The sequence below is a fragment of the Anser brachyrhynchus genome (assembly GCF_964034855.1).
Source record: "Anser brachyrhynchus genome assembly, chromosome: 3".
Lineage (NCBI taxonomy): Eukaryota > Metazoa > Chordata > Aves > Anseriformes > Anatidae > Anser > Anser brachyrhynchus.
The window spans coordinates 51,258,942-51,271,566 of NC_137696.1; the positions used below are offsets into that span (position 1 = coordinate 51,258,942).

A 12,625-nucleotide genomic window follows, 5' to 3' on the forward strand; every position below is an offset into this window, starting at 1 on the left:
ATGTGTGATATTGTACTACCATAAAGAAATGTTCTAGTTAAATGAAAAGATGGAAATAAGTTTTACAATAGAAAATAGATATCTAATATCATTGTTTTGCAAACACAGCGCTATAAAGTGGACATTAAAATTAGGTCCATTAAATTAATTGTCTATAGTAAGATTTTTAGGAGGAGTTTTTGATATATCTTGCAGCCCACGGCATCAGAAATCTAGTGCTTTAATCTCATGTGAAATGAACACTGTGCCTCTAACTCTTGAAGAGGTAGCTCTGAAGCATCCAGTGCTGGTACGTTGGTCATCATTTATTCTACGTCATCACTTTCAGTTCCATAAATCTGGGAACATCAGCTTGTTGTACCAGATTTGGAGGCTTTGTGCTATTTCTGATCAAATGAAAAGAGATTTGGGTTTGACCTTGCATTCAAGTCCAAACACAGCAACACGTAGAGTCTCCAGCTCTACTTTCTGTGTATAGTCTCACCCAAACTGAATTAATACCTTTTCCTTAAAAGATAGTATTAGGTGTCTGCTTAGAATTCGGTCTGATGAAAAATGAGAACGCATAAATTTTGAAACATTTTCTCCTTTCTGAACAAAGGTAAAATGTTATAGAATTCTTTCTGGTCCTTCCAAAAGGAGCAATCTCCCTCTCTCCCTCCCATCACTCTGGCAATAGCCAAGATGTGTTTTGATTTAAGCAGCCCTAAGCTAAAACACTGATGTTCTTAGCTCAAAATGTGTTATTTCAGTTTGCTGGAATGACACAGTGTTCCGGGTCATTTCGGTATTAACCTTTATTCTTATCGTGCCCCTCTGACTTATCATAACTGTAGCTCAAATGGCAGAGACCACCTCTGCCAGATGCCCACAACAAACCACCCTCCCGTGCTGCACCCATTCATGAAATCTCCAGAGCATTACCAGAGGGGAGCACTCCTGGCATCATATGCAAATATAGGATATGCAGTCCAGTCAAGGGAACCCCCCCCGGGAATGAGCTCCCATCCTCGTGGAATCTGGCTCACAAGCTGGGCAGGTGTTGTACTTGGCTCCATACATTTAGACTGGTTTAATAAATGGAAATATTAGGACTCAGATTTGACTTAAAAACAGCTTTTAAACCTATTTTCCAGTTCAAATTAAATGAGTTCTGTGAAAATGCTTACTTCTGCAAATACAGCATTTTTTTCCTGACTTAAATAAGTAGCAAAATACTAAAGTATTTTTAAGAAGGTAATATAACTAAAATAATGATAATGATAAATCTGTTGTTCAGGACTAATTCTGTTAATGTACATGACTTAACTCTTCAATACAATGGTGAACTTTTGTTTGTTTTTTAACTTCAGGAAGCTAAATCAAGAGTTACGAATTACACTGCTAAAGAAGAAATCTCCCAAACTGGAAAAGAATGTTGAAGCTAGAAATGGTCTTTTTAAAATTTCTCTAAAAGCTACATCAGGTACAGACAATATAAATATTTAGGAGTCTCAGTATTGGTGATCATCCTGGCCTTTTGCATGAAGGTAAGAATTTTTGCTGCTCTTTTATCTTCCATTTCTGTAACAAACTTGCAAATTAATTTTTCGGAGTGGCTGGTATTACTGCAACTGAAAGCTTATACTGGTATCAAGAAACGTGACTTTCTCAATTTGAACCAATGCACTTAGAATACTGAAGTTCAGAACACGAGAAAGTTTTTTGATTCTGTGATAAAACTAAGTTGCAAATGTTTTTCAGTTTAAGATCTTCTATGTACAAGCAGTAGTATGTACAAGCAACAAAACCGAACATGAAAAAATAAACTAAGCTTCTAAGGAAACAATACAATAAGCTTATTTGAACTCAGAAGTTTATTTGTATTCTTGATATGTTGAATAAAACTGTTTTCAGTTTCATTTTACAAAAGACTTCGTAGCCCACAATGAGTGGGCTATCTTACACTGTCAATAACTGCTTATAGAAATAAATAGATCAGAGATACATGTAGCATAGACAAGACACCACTCAGCAGTGTGAGAGAACAGAACTCTTCCAAAGGAAGAGATGAGAACACTTAAAAGAATCAAAAAGGGTCAGTCAAGAGGAAAAAAAAAAAAAAAAGAAAACCAAACAACTCATAGATGGATCATGATTACTGTTCTCAAGTAGAAATGTTCACTGAGATAGGAGTTATAACAAAACCAAGAAGGAAATATGTAAACCCACAAGACTTATATAGGTACCTCCCTCCCTCTGCCCCATAATTTTTATATACATACATAGGCTGCCTTCTTGATCCCTGAGAACTAATTGGCCAACTTTCAGTTTGTCTAAACATGGGTGAAGTCAAAGTGCCAGCAAATTTTGCTCCCCCCCGCATCCCCTCAAAGTGTTGGAAGAGAAGCCCTACAGCAGGTATTACAAAACCATATGTTATTGGATACAGCTAAGCAAGTAAGCCTTTGGAGCATATTTACCATTATTTATCATTTCTTACCTCCAGCAATGGCTGCTGATTTTGTATATCTTCTACAGAACGCAATACAAATAACATGTCTTTAAACAGATGCAATTAAAATGGTAAATATTTCAAAGGTGAAGCCAGTGATGACACTTTACAAAACAACAAAAATAGGATTGGCCAGTGCTCTTTGCAAGACTTTGCGTATTTTGATAAATGAGTCATAGGAAGAATCTTGCTGAAGTTGATAGACTGTGCATTCTTTTGAGCCTTTTTTTTTTTTTCAGGATTGATAAATGAATTGAAGAGTTCAATCCAATTTTATACCTGCAAATTCAGAGTTTAAACCCATTTACATCAAGATAAAATTCATTTTCAACTACCGTTTTCAGTGTTTCAAGTACAGATAAAGAAATGAAAAAACAGCATCTATGTTGTAAAGAAACTTTGTCAACCTTTACTCATATCTTAAAGTAAACTTTAAAAGGAAAGCAGCAGTTTTAGTAAAACAAGGTGCCTTGTTTCTTTGCGTTATAGGCAACAAGCTGGGGGAAAAAATGCTGTTTACAACAGACATGCAAGATTTCAAAAGGGATTAGTAGAGACACATTTTGTTGAAGTCACCTAAAATCAAGAACAAAGGTTGTAAGATTTTTAAATGGTATATTTCTGCACTTAACTGCTAATAAAAGTGGCTACTAATTGTTAGGCCCAAGAGTTATATGGGAGGGGCCATTAACATGTTGTTCTGTTTTTGAAGTATCTGTCTGCATTAACATAGGGCATTGTAGTGCAGATTACATTGAAATGCTGACTACTCTGTGGTAATATTGCTAGGAGGAAAACATTCAATCCTACAGTAAAGGATTAATATTAGCTAACTTGGAAAAGGGAAGTATGTTTTTGATAGATGTTCTTCCTCGCAACTAAAGATATTTATTTCCTGTGAACATTTGGCATTTCTGGCTTCCACAAGTTTTTAACCTAAAACAAAGCAGTTACAAACAGTACAAGAGCTTTAACGTTAAAGCTGGCTTCTTGCTGATAAATCTCTTGTACCTTGGGAGAACTGGAGTAGGAAATATCACAGATTCAAGCTTTAGTTTTACAGGAAACTCAGATTGCTGAGGATGAGGTTAGTTTTCTTTGCAGCAGCCAGCCTTGTCTGAGAGAAACCAGTACTTGTGAACTGCTAAAAAAAAAAAAAAAAAAAAGTACATTGAGATCAACGTGACAAGATCAATCCAAGCCAGTACCAAGTCCTCTACCATTACCCCACTAGATTTTCAGATGTACATTTTCAAAACTGCTTGTTTTTGTCCAAAATGAACTAAGTGGCAAAAGAAGGGGAAAAAAAAGAGTCAATTTTATTTGACACAACCAGGGAAAAAGAAGCTTATTTCTTTGCATATGTTAATCAGTTCTCTCTGTGCATCTATGTTATCCCTTCGTGGCTGCTGACTGGGAGTGGATATGAGTACCAACTTTTTTCTAAGCTGAAAGGTATGCTGCTTCCATCTTCTCCCCATCCCCTTTGTTCTCCCCTCTGAACAAAGGAGTTGCTCCTACCAGGCTTCCCCTCTCTTTGCTCTCCTTCCCCTCATCGCCCGTGCCCCTTCCCCCACCTTCTTGCCCTTCTCCTGCCTGTGCTGGCTGCCTTCCCACCCTCCCTGCCAGCAGGCCTGCCTCTTTGTTCCCACAGCACTCTGGAGCTGTGCAGCCAGAGCCCAGCTCTATTTTTTCCTCTTTCTCATGTGGGAACTTGGATTGTTTGAAGCCCCACTGACAGCAGAGAAGGTGGCAGAGGAAAGAGGGAACTGTCACATGCCTCAAGAAAACACTAGCATTAACCACAACCATATTTACCTCCAACAGGACACACAAAAGTCCTAGAAAGACTGCATGCGACTCACTTGCAATTATGACATATTCCTGCTCAAGCCATTTGTATAAAATTAAAGGCTTTCCTTCGTAATGCGTTTTAACAGCATTTTTAGAAGCACATTTATACCTGTGAAAGAAAGTGTAGTTAAGGTAAAAAAAAAATAAATCAGTTTGGGGTGAAGTTTCCTCTTAAGGTTTTCAGAAAGCTTTTACATGTAGAAATAGTAAGTGCCTTTTCAAATCTATAATAAACTAGCTGTCAGAGTACAGAAAGGCCTCAGGTGCATAGTACTAACCTGTTGCTGTGGTGGTGCCCTGCATAAAAGTACAGCCTCTTTCAAGAAAGAGAAAGCACAACTTCCCCAGCTTTGCAAGGATAATACAGTAGCACAAATTTCCTATTAAAACCATGAAAGACTTTCATGAGCGTCATGTTAAAACTACCAGAATAACTACCAAAGGAAGTTTCAGCATTCAAGAAAAAAAAAATTTGAAGTGAGGTGTCTCTCTTATCTATTCACCTCCTTTAATAATGTTATGATCGCAAATGAAGTGCCTTTGCTTTCTACTCAAATTCTTCCAGCAGTTTTAAAAATCCTGCCTGCCTCCAGTTTATGCTTGAGACAATCACAGCATGCTACTTATCACCGTGTGAATGGGATGAGCAGCAGTCACACCAGTCCTGCAGTCTGCTGTGGAGCAAGATCCCCTGGGTTGCCTGGCAATGCTGAGGAAGCTGAAGGTGCCTACACATTCATTATCCCTAATATCAGAGATCAAAAGAGTCAAGCATTGCTCTGCGGCACAGCACATCAATGACTTTATAGAAGAGTTCTTGTGCTTCCTTAGGAACCTATGAAAACCAGCAGACATGAAAAGGCACTAAAAGCATTTCTCTAAAAGTTCACTTTTGCTGCCTGTTCGCATACCTCTTTGGGACAGAACAGAAACTTGCTAGCATTTCCACCTGAATCCTCCCACGCATTGAAAACAATGAAATTCTACTTGAATTAGGACAACAGGAGAGGCAATTTAAAGGGGCCCTAAGGATTCAGTCTTTTAATCACAACTGTGACAAAACGCTGTCATCCTTCCCAGCAATTCCCCAGCAATTTACAGTATACCAGTGTAAGAGAAGATCTTGCTTTGTGAGGAAGCCTGACCACATAACCAGATCTTCATCTTCCGATCCCCTTGCCTTTGCAATATTAAGCAAATCCTAGTGATCACCAGGTACTCTGTCATCCTGAAGCCACTTGGAAGCTACGCTCTGACCCCGATGTTGCATCTAATGTTATTTGGTAAATAAAAGTCAATGCAGACTTTTGATGAGGAGGAATTTCCCTAGGACTTCGTGAATGCACACCAGCAGCCGCATCAGTCTCTGATAGGAGCTTAAGAGTTTTTATTATAGGGGCAATCTAAAATCACTTACTTCAGCTGAGCTGTGGTTTGGACTGCTCCCCAATAGGGGTTTTCTTCCTGTGTATGAGACAGAGACTAAATTGCTGGGCAGCTTTTCCTGTGGAGGTACTAGAACCCTCAGACCTAGCAGGTGTGTTTAAAAAAAAAAAAAAAAAAGTAATCAGAAACTTGGGAAAGAGCTGAGTAACTTTGGAGAGAACTTCCCAAAGTAAAGAAAACCTAAAGGAGGGGTTAGGTTTTTTTCTTTTAAGTCATTGTTGGTTGATTTCCTGTTAAACAATTGCTCTAACATAAAAAGATTTTGTTGGCCTCCCAGTTCACATAATGAAAGAGAAGGCAGGTAATGTAAAGGCCAATAAAATACCTCAAGGATTAATCTTGTCTTCAAGAGATTGTGATGTTCCTAATTTATATGCTGGTTTATCAACAACTGCCAAAAACAAATCATTGTTTCATAATATGTTCCAAAATATTTCCAACCTCTGGTAAGCACCACAAAGAAAACAAACTCTATATATTTGGGTCTGACTTTTTGAAATATTGTAATTCTTAGAACTCTGATAGGTTGTATATGATCCCTCTCAAATTAATACCTGCTTTGTCATTACCACTGCAGTCTTCAAACCCTGGGTATTTGAATCTTAGCATCCTTCCCCTAAGATGCTTAACTAACTGGAAAATCTGTGAAACCTTTTCATACAGTAATCATCAATCAAAGTGCGGCTGACCAGAAAGGATTCTTACAGCAGTCACCCAGCAAACAGTTTACTTACAATCCTGCTGCTTCTGAGCATGTATATGCAATTTATCTCACTACTGGATGCAACCATTCCATAGAGAGTTTCTGGAGACAATTATTTAGCTGAACTTTTGGGGAATACCTACCTACCTTCCCCTCCTGTTGTGATGGTTCTTCCCTAAAGAGGCAAGTTTAACAGCAGTCTGGTTGCATTCTCCAAGCAAATAGCAGAGATGCTGTAAGGCATTAGAAGGCTCAAAACACCTCTTGCGCTGAAATGAAGAGAAAATAAGACTCTGGGGAGGAAAAGGGTTGGAATGGAGCGAATATAACTGAAGAAGAGTCTAAGACTTCATTTGTCCCTCTTAGGCTTTTTCAGTATTAGACAGACCATGGTTTCATTGAGATCACCTAGGGCAGGTAAATGCCTTACTCACCACAAGGTCACCTTTGTATGATAACTGCCTTGTCAGGGCTGGCGCTGTGAAGCCTGACTCTTTGGGTCACCCTGTAATTACAGCTTCAGGGAGCCCTGCTCCAGGAGGTCTGCCTGGGCCTGCCTAAGGTAGGAGCTGTACTGAGCTCAGCCTGGAGAACAAGATGACATGTGAGACATGGCAAGGGCCAACCTTAAGCTCTGGGTACAGGCAACCTGCTGTCCCCTGGCATGGCACAGCACCAACATGGATGCAGGGGCCTCTGCTCACCTGAGGCTGCACCGTTTTCACCGCCCCCAGGCTGAAAAGCGCTGAAACCCATTTCCTACTGCCTGAGAAATGCCGTAGCCTCCAGCCCTTTGGTAAGAAGCGAGAGCAGCAGCATCGCTCTTGCCAGAGGAAGAGTGAGCCAGCTGATAGCCTAAGGTCTCGCAGCAGTCGTTTTCCTTTACCAGAGCTCCTGAAGCAGGTCCTCTCTGACTGAAACTGCCTTGCCTTTGTGGAGGGGCAGCATCTGGGAGGTAGTGTAGCCCTCCTGGCAGTGAATTGTGGTCAGGCTGTGTGGGTGCCCATCGGTCCCCAAAACGCTTCTGAGTAACTGTGCAGACCCCTGGCATGTCTGAGTTTCCACAGCCCTGTGGCTGGATGTGCACCGGCTGCAGGTCAGTGAAATCTTACTATATATGCACATAATTATATATACACATAATACTCAGAGCAGGTATGTGATTTGGTTTTGTGCAGAAGGATTTTTTAAACCTGGTTGCTAACTGCTATTAAGGTAGTAATCATTGCATTTACTTTCTGATGTTATTGAAGCCAAGAATATAATCTCTTTACGAACGTAAAACCATACTCTGAATTTGTGCAAGAATATATTCAGCTTCTATATATTGTTATCCTCGTCCTCAAGAAACCTGGCCACAGGCAGCTGGAAACAAAAAAGTGAAAGTTAGAGGAGTCAACAGGCAAGAAATAAGGTAGGCTATTTAAAACATTCTTGTAAGTTATTTCACTATGTTATTTCAAAATGTATGGAAGTAAGGGAAATATTTACCAACTGTAAGGTACTGGTTAGAAATGAAGGATGGAAAGTAAGAAACATAATGCTGTGGTGCAAACCAGGACACAGTGTGTCACTCTGTCTGGATTTGTCAGGTTCAATTCCATTTTGTTCCTGTAGAAATTACTTAGAAAAGATGAGTACTGTAGTAATCATTCACTGTGAATTTGCAAGGAATAAAAAGACTTACTGAAAAGCTAATTTGAGGTGTTTTTTTTCTTTTTCATTTTCCTTTTTTTTTTTTTTATAAATCGTAGTTTACTCATAAATTTGCAGCTGGATGGAAAATTACGGGGAGTCTGTGATTTAAATCTGAAAATTACAATGTGTCAAGTCTTTAAGATTTTGCTTGGTTTAACTGGCTGAGGTTCAGAACACAACTTCTTTCTTCAGTGAAAAAATGAAGCAAAGCAAAAGAGTAGCACTTACTGTTTGTGTGCTTCTTTTCTTAGACTAACAAAGTGTATGATCAAAGCCAGCCAAGGGAACAATGAGAAAGAAAAGAACCCATTTCATTCTGCTGCACTGCAGTCTTTTAGCTGGCTGGTTACTGGTGAATGGTGATGGGAATTGACTCAGTCTCTAAATTTTAACTGAAGATCCGCTGCATATAATGGTGGTGTAAGCCTGAAGTTCCGTCTTATGTGAAGAGCATTAAATAACCTAATTTTTTCATAATATGAATATTTTTAGCAAAAAACAACAACAACAAAAACAGTATTTAATCCAGACACCTCCGGCAAGAGAAATACTTTTAAATGACAGTAGCTTCTCATGAGGCAAGACTTTTGAGTCATCTATTCACACATTTCTTTGGAGCAAAAACATTTCCCAAAAAGGAATTTGTATGCTTATTTTTTTTCCATGTTCTCTCTTTATGGACAGTTGATGGGAAAAGATAGAAGAAATACAGAAAAAAAGTGAAAGTCCTCGTTAAATGTGATTAGTGTACATTCAAGTGTATTACTAAGCCAGCATCCCCTTCCAGAATAGCATATTCCTTCTGACTTGCTTTTTTTTTAAATGCAAGATCTTCAGTCAATTCCCCATGAAAAGTACAGCTTCCAGCAACCCATAAAAAGACTTCATTTTCTTACAAAGTCTCTTAGGCTGTGAATTTATGTAGAATGAACAAAGTAATTCCAAGACAGGTATGAAATGGGCAAATGCCTTTCTTTTCCTGAGGTTTCCATGGGTTTGGTGTCTTGAAGGAGACCTTCACCAGGACTGTTTCAGCAACAGAAGGAATTCCTCCAGTGGTATGCAGAAAGCTCTTTAGGTACACAAGGAAGAGAAGATAGTGCCTTTGCAAACATTTCAAGATTTCTACTTTGAAAACTAGTTATAAAACATTAAAGCAAAAATAATTAGAAACGCTGGGGATTTAGTATCAAAGTTTCTCAACTGAGATATCTCAAATACATTCATTGAAAACACCCTCCTACCCTTTACGGCTACTGTTCCTTTTCTATTCAAATGATGTATGGGTTGGTCTAAAGCTGTTGAAACTTCACTTTCTGTAGTTCGATACTAATTCAAGAAAAGATGCATCCTCCATAAGTAACTCATCTGTGTTGTGTACAAGTTCATGTTGCTTTGTTAACGTGGAGAATTTGTGGATTTTTTTTGGTCTTTTTTGAAAAATATTTCAAAAATGCAGATCATGTTTTGAATGCCGATTGAAACTTCACCCAGATTTTTACATGGACAAACAAAAACTTAGGTAATACTTCAAATATGCTGGGTATCACTCTTTACCTCTGATATTTCTCCAAGTCAGAAAATTGGCAGTACTAGGAAATGGAAATTTTGTTAAAGTCTTTCTGATCAGTTAAATGGTGTAAATTTCTATCCTGGATGACGGTGTGTCATTGTCTTCTGAAGTGTATTTCATGTACAGAATGAAGAGGAAAGGATCAGAAGGGAGACTAAAAGGAGAAGAGTGTGTAGATGTCCACAGTCAAGATGGCTGAGTATCACTTGAAAGCTTAGGATATATCAGACCCCCAGTAGAATATGAATTTAAGGGGGGGGGGGGGGTGTCATAAAAAGATGATTTCATTTGGTGGTTGAATTTGAAAAACAAAACATATTAATCCCCCCCAAAAGAGAGATTTTTTTTGTTCTGCTTCTATAGCACCAAATGGGTGCTATAGAAGAAATATATTTTTCAAAACATTTTAGAGTAGCACTTCACCTTTCTCAATATAATTTATTATTGAACTTGTATTTTAAAAATGTGGATTAGAATAGTAAGGGGGCTTAAGTTTGCCGATGGCTTAGTTACAGTATGATCAAACTGTCTTGGCATTTCCCCTCTTTTTTTTTTTTTAATTATTGCAACCTAGAAGCATTTTGTTGGTTTATCTATGTATTATAGTTAAAATCAAGCTGTCTTATGTCTCTTGGTATTAAGATAAAACTGTAGGTAGGGAAACTGTTGTATTGCATGAATTCAACTGTACTGATTTTTGATAGATATCTGAGAAGTGTCTTGGGACCTTTTAACAACCCAAACGTACTCCTGTTGATTTTAAAGCCATCCTTGTTAGCCAATGTTCAGTTTTGCAATTGCCTGTACATTCAAGAAATTTGCATAGATAAGTGGAAGAGGGAGAAGATGTTTTATTTGCAGAAGCTGAGTAAGGTAATAAGTCCCAGCAGATAAGGGAATACACAGTTTTCATAGGAATCAAAAGGTTAAGTTAAAACTTTTTTTCATCTCTAACGTTACATATACTGTGATATTGTAAAGATTTTCTTTTGTTTCCATCCTTCAGATGGCTTTTGCAAGGCACTTAAAGCCTGGAGAAGACAAGCCTCTACCCCTCATGACAGCTGGCTGATTCTAGGGAAGAAATATTTGTAACGCTTTGTGGGGTGGGGATTTCTCCTGAAAGACAGACCAGTGTCCTGTGCATCTGTCTAGTTGTTTTCTTCTGCTTTCCTTTTTTTTTTTTCCCCTTTTTCCTTTTAATGATTAAGCCCAAAAATGTATCAGACCTCTGTGGGTAAATGTAAGCACGTGAATCCAGTTTAATAACTTAATTTCTGCAATTGCTTTACTTGGTGTGATTGAGGCTAATACAATCAGTAGTGGGGGTAAAGCCAAGAATATGCATACCTCTCTGTGCCTGGGGCCAGGTGGGGAATGGAGGCTGGAGGGGGCTGAAGTACCCCAATTTTCAAGCATTTTGGACTTAGGTAGGACTTGTGTGATTTAGCACCACCAATGAAGGGGTAACTCATTCCTTCAGGTGTTTAACTTCAGGTGCCCAGGCATGTTGCGCTCTGAGCTGGTTTGGTTCTTGTGCCTGGATATAAGCAAGGAGAAGGTGGCATTGCTGCCTTTGAGATGTAAGGGCACGGAAGCTGAGAGCTGGTTTCAGGTGTTTATGAAGAGATGTCTAGGGAGGAATAGGCTGAAAATTAGGCAGAGTAAAATGTGTGCATCACATGAGAAAAAAGATAGCTTGCAAGTGAGATATCTTTGTAAGAGGGTTTTCTAAGACAAGCAAAGGGAAGTTCAGCATCCAGGGACATTTGAAAGGGATCTGGATAAAAGGAGGTCTTTGCTAGACCCTGCAGGGAAATGGTTTTCTTCTGTGTGATGCTGTCTCTGGATATTTGGCATGACACATAGAGATTTTGTTTGAAAATACATGGGGCAGCCAAAAGCTTCTAGTTAGTTGTGCCTTCCCGAGAGATCAGCTTCCATAAAACTGAGTTCCTTTAAAGGAGGTGCCATGCTGTCAGCACATCTGTCTCGAGAAAGGGAAGGAAGCACCGAAGGTGGAGGATTGCTGTTCATTAATTGCATCATATTGAGCTTCCAGGCAGACAAGTACTTGAGACAGCCAAAAGGTGGAGATTTTCAGGTTCCTCCCCCAGCTTTTCCTTTTCCTCCCCCCTTCCCAAAAGAAGTGCTTTGCCAAAACCTCCCTGTGGCAACACCAGGCATTTTAAAGAGGAGTCAGAACCAAAGAATTTCTGGAAACTTGATGAAGTTCAATCCTACCTTTTCTGGAAGGAAGACTTGTTATGTATATAATCTATCATGTTACACCCCTTCGCCACTGTAATTCAGGGTACAAATTTAAAAAAAAAATCCAACAAAAATAAAACAGGCACAAATTATTACCCAGCTTTGCAAATGCAAGGGTTTTCAGCTGTCTATTTCTGATCTTAGAAGAGAATTATGGGGGCATCTGTTTTTTTATTGAGTTCTATCCTTGTAAGGCTTATTTGTGGAAAAACTTCCCTGGCTTTCAACATAAATTTCACCTGGGTGAAAACTGTAGAATCTAGCTGATGTTTAATAACTTTTTAGCATAAGGGTTTGCTAATAAAGTATATTTGTGGATTTTCTAATTTCTTTATCAGAAACGGATACCTGACTTACTTAATATTGTGTCTATTTTGAACACTATAATCTTGTATTTGTAGATGTGAAAAAGGGAGAAAACTTCTTCGAGGGCAAAGCTCGGTTCACGTTGAAGGCTACATTAAGTGCATCACAGCCATTGTTATTTGAATAGAAATCTATTTACAGTAAATGTAGGAGACAACCTAATGTGTGAGACGAGACATTTGCTGAAAAGGAAGTCTTGAATTAAACTCTATTTTTATCA

The 12,625-nt window shown here is 38.7% G+C and overlaps 1 long non-coding RNA gene across 1 annotated transcript; it reads left to right on the forward strand.

The window, feature by feature from the left end:
• LOC308193612 lies at positions 1-4,496 on the forward strand. The gene is made up of 3 exons (XR_013949812.1): positions 1-289; positions 1,353-1,529; positions 2,734-4,496. It is a non-coding gene; the product is annotated as an uncharacterized lncRNA (long non-coding RNA).
• The last annotated feature ends 8,129 nt before the right edge of the window (positions 4,497-12,625 follow it).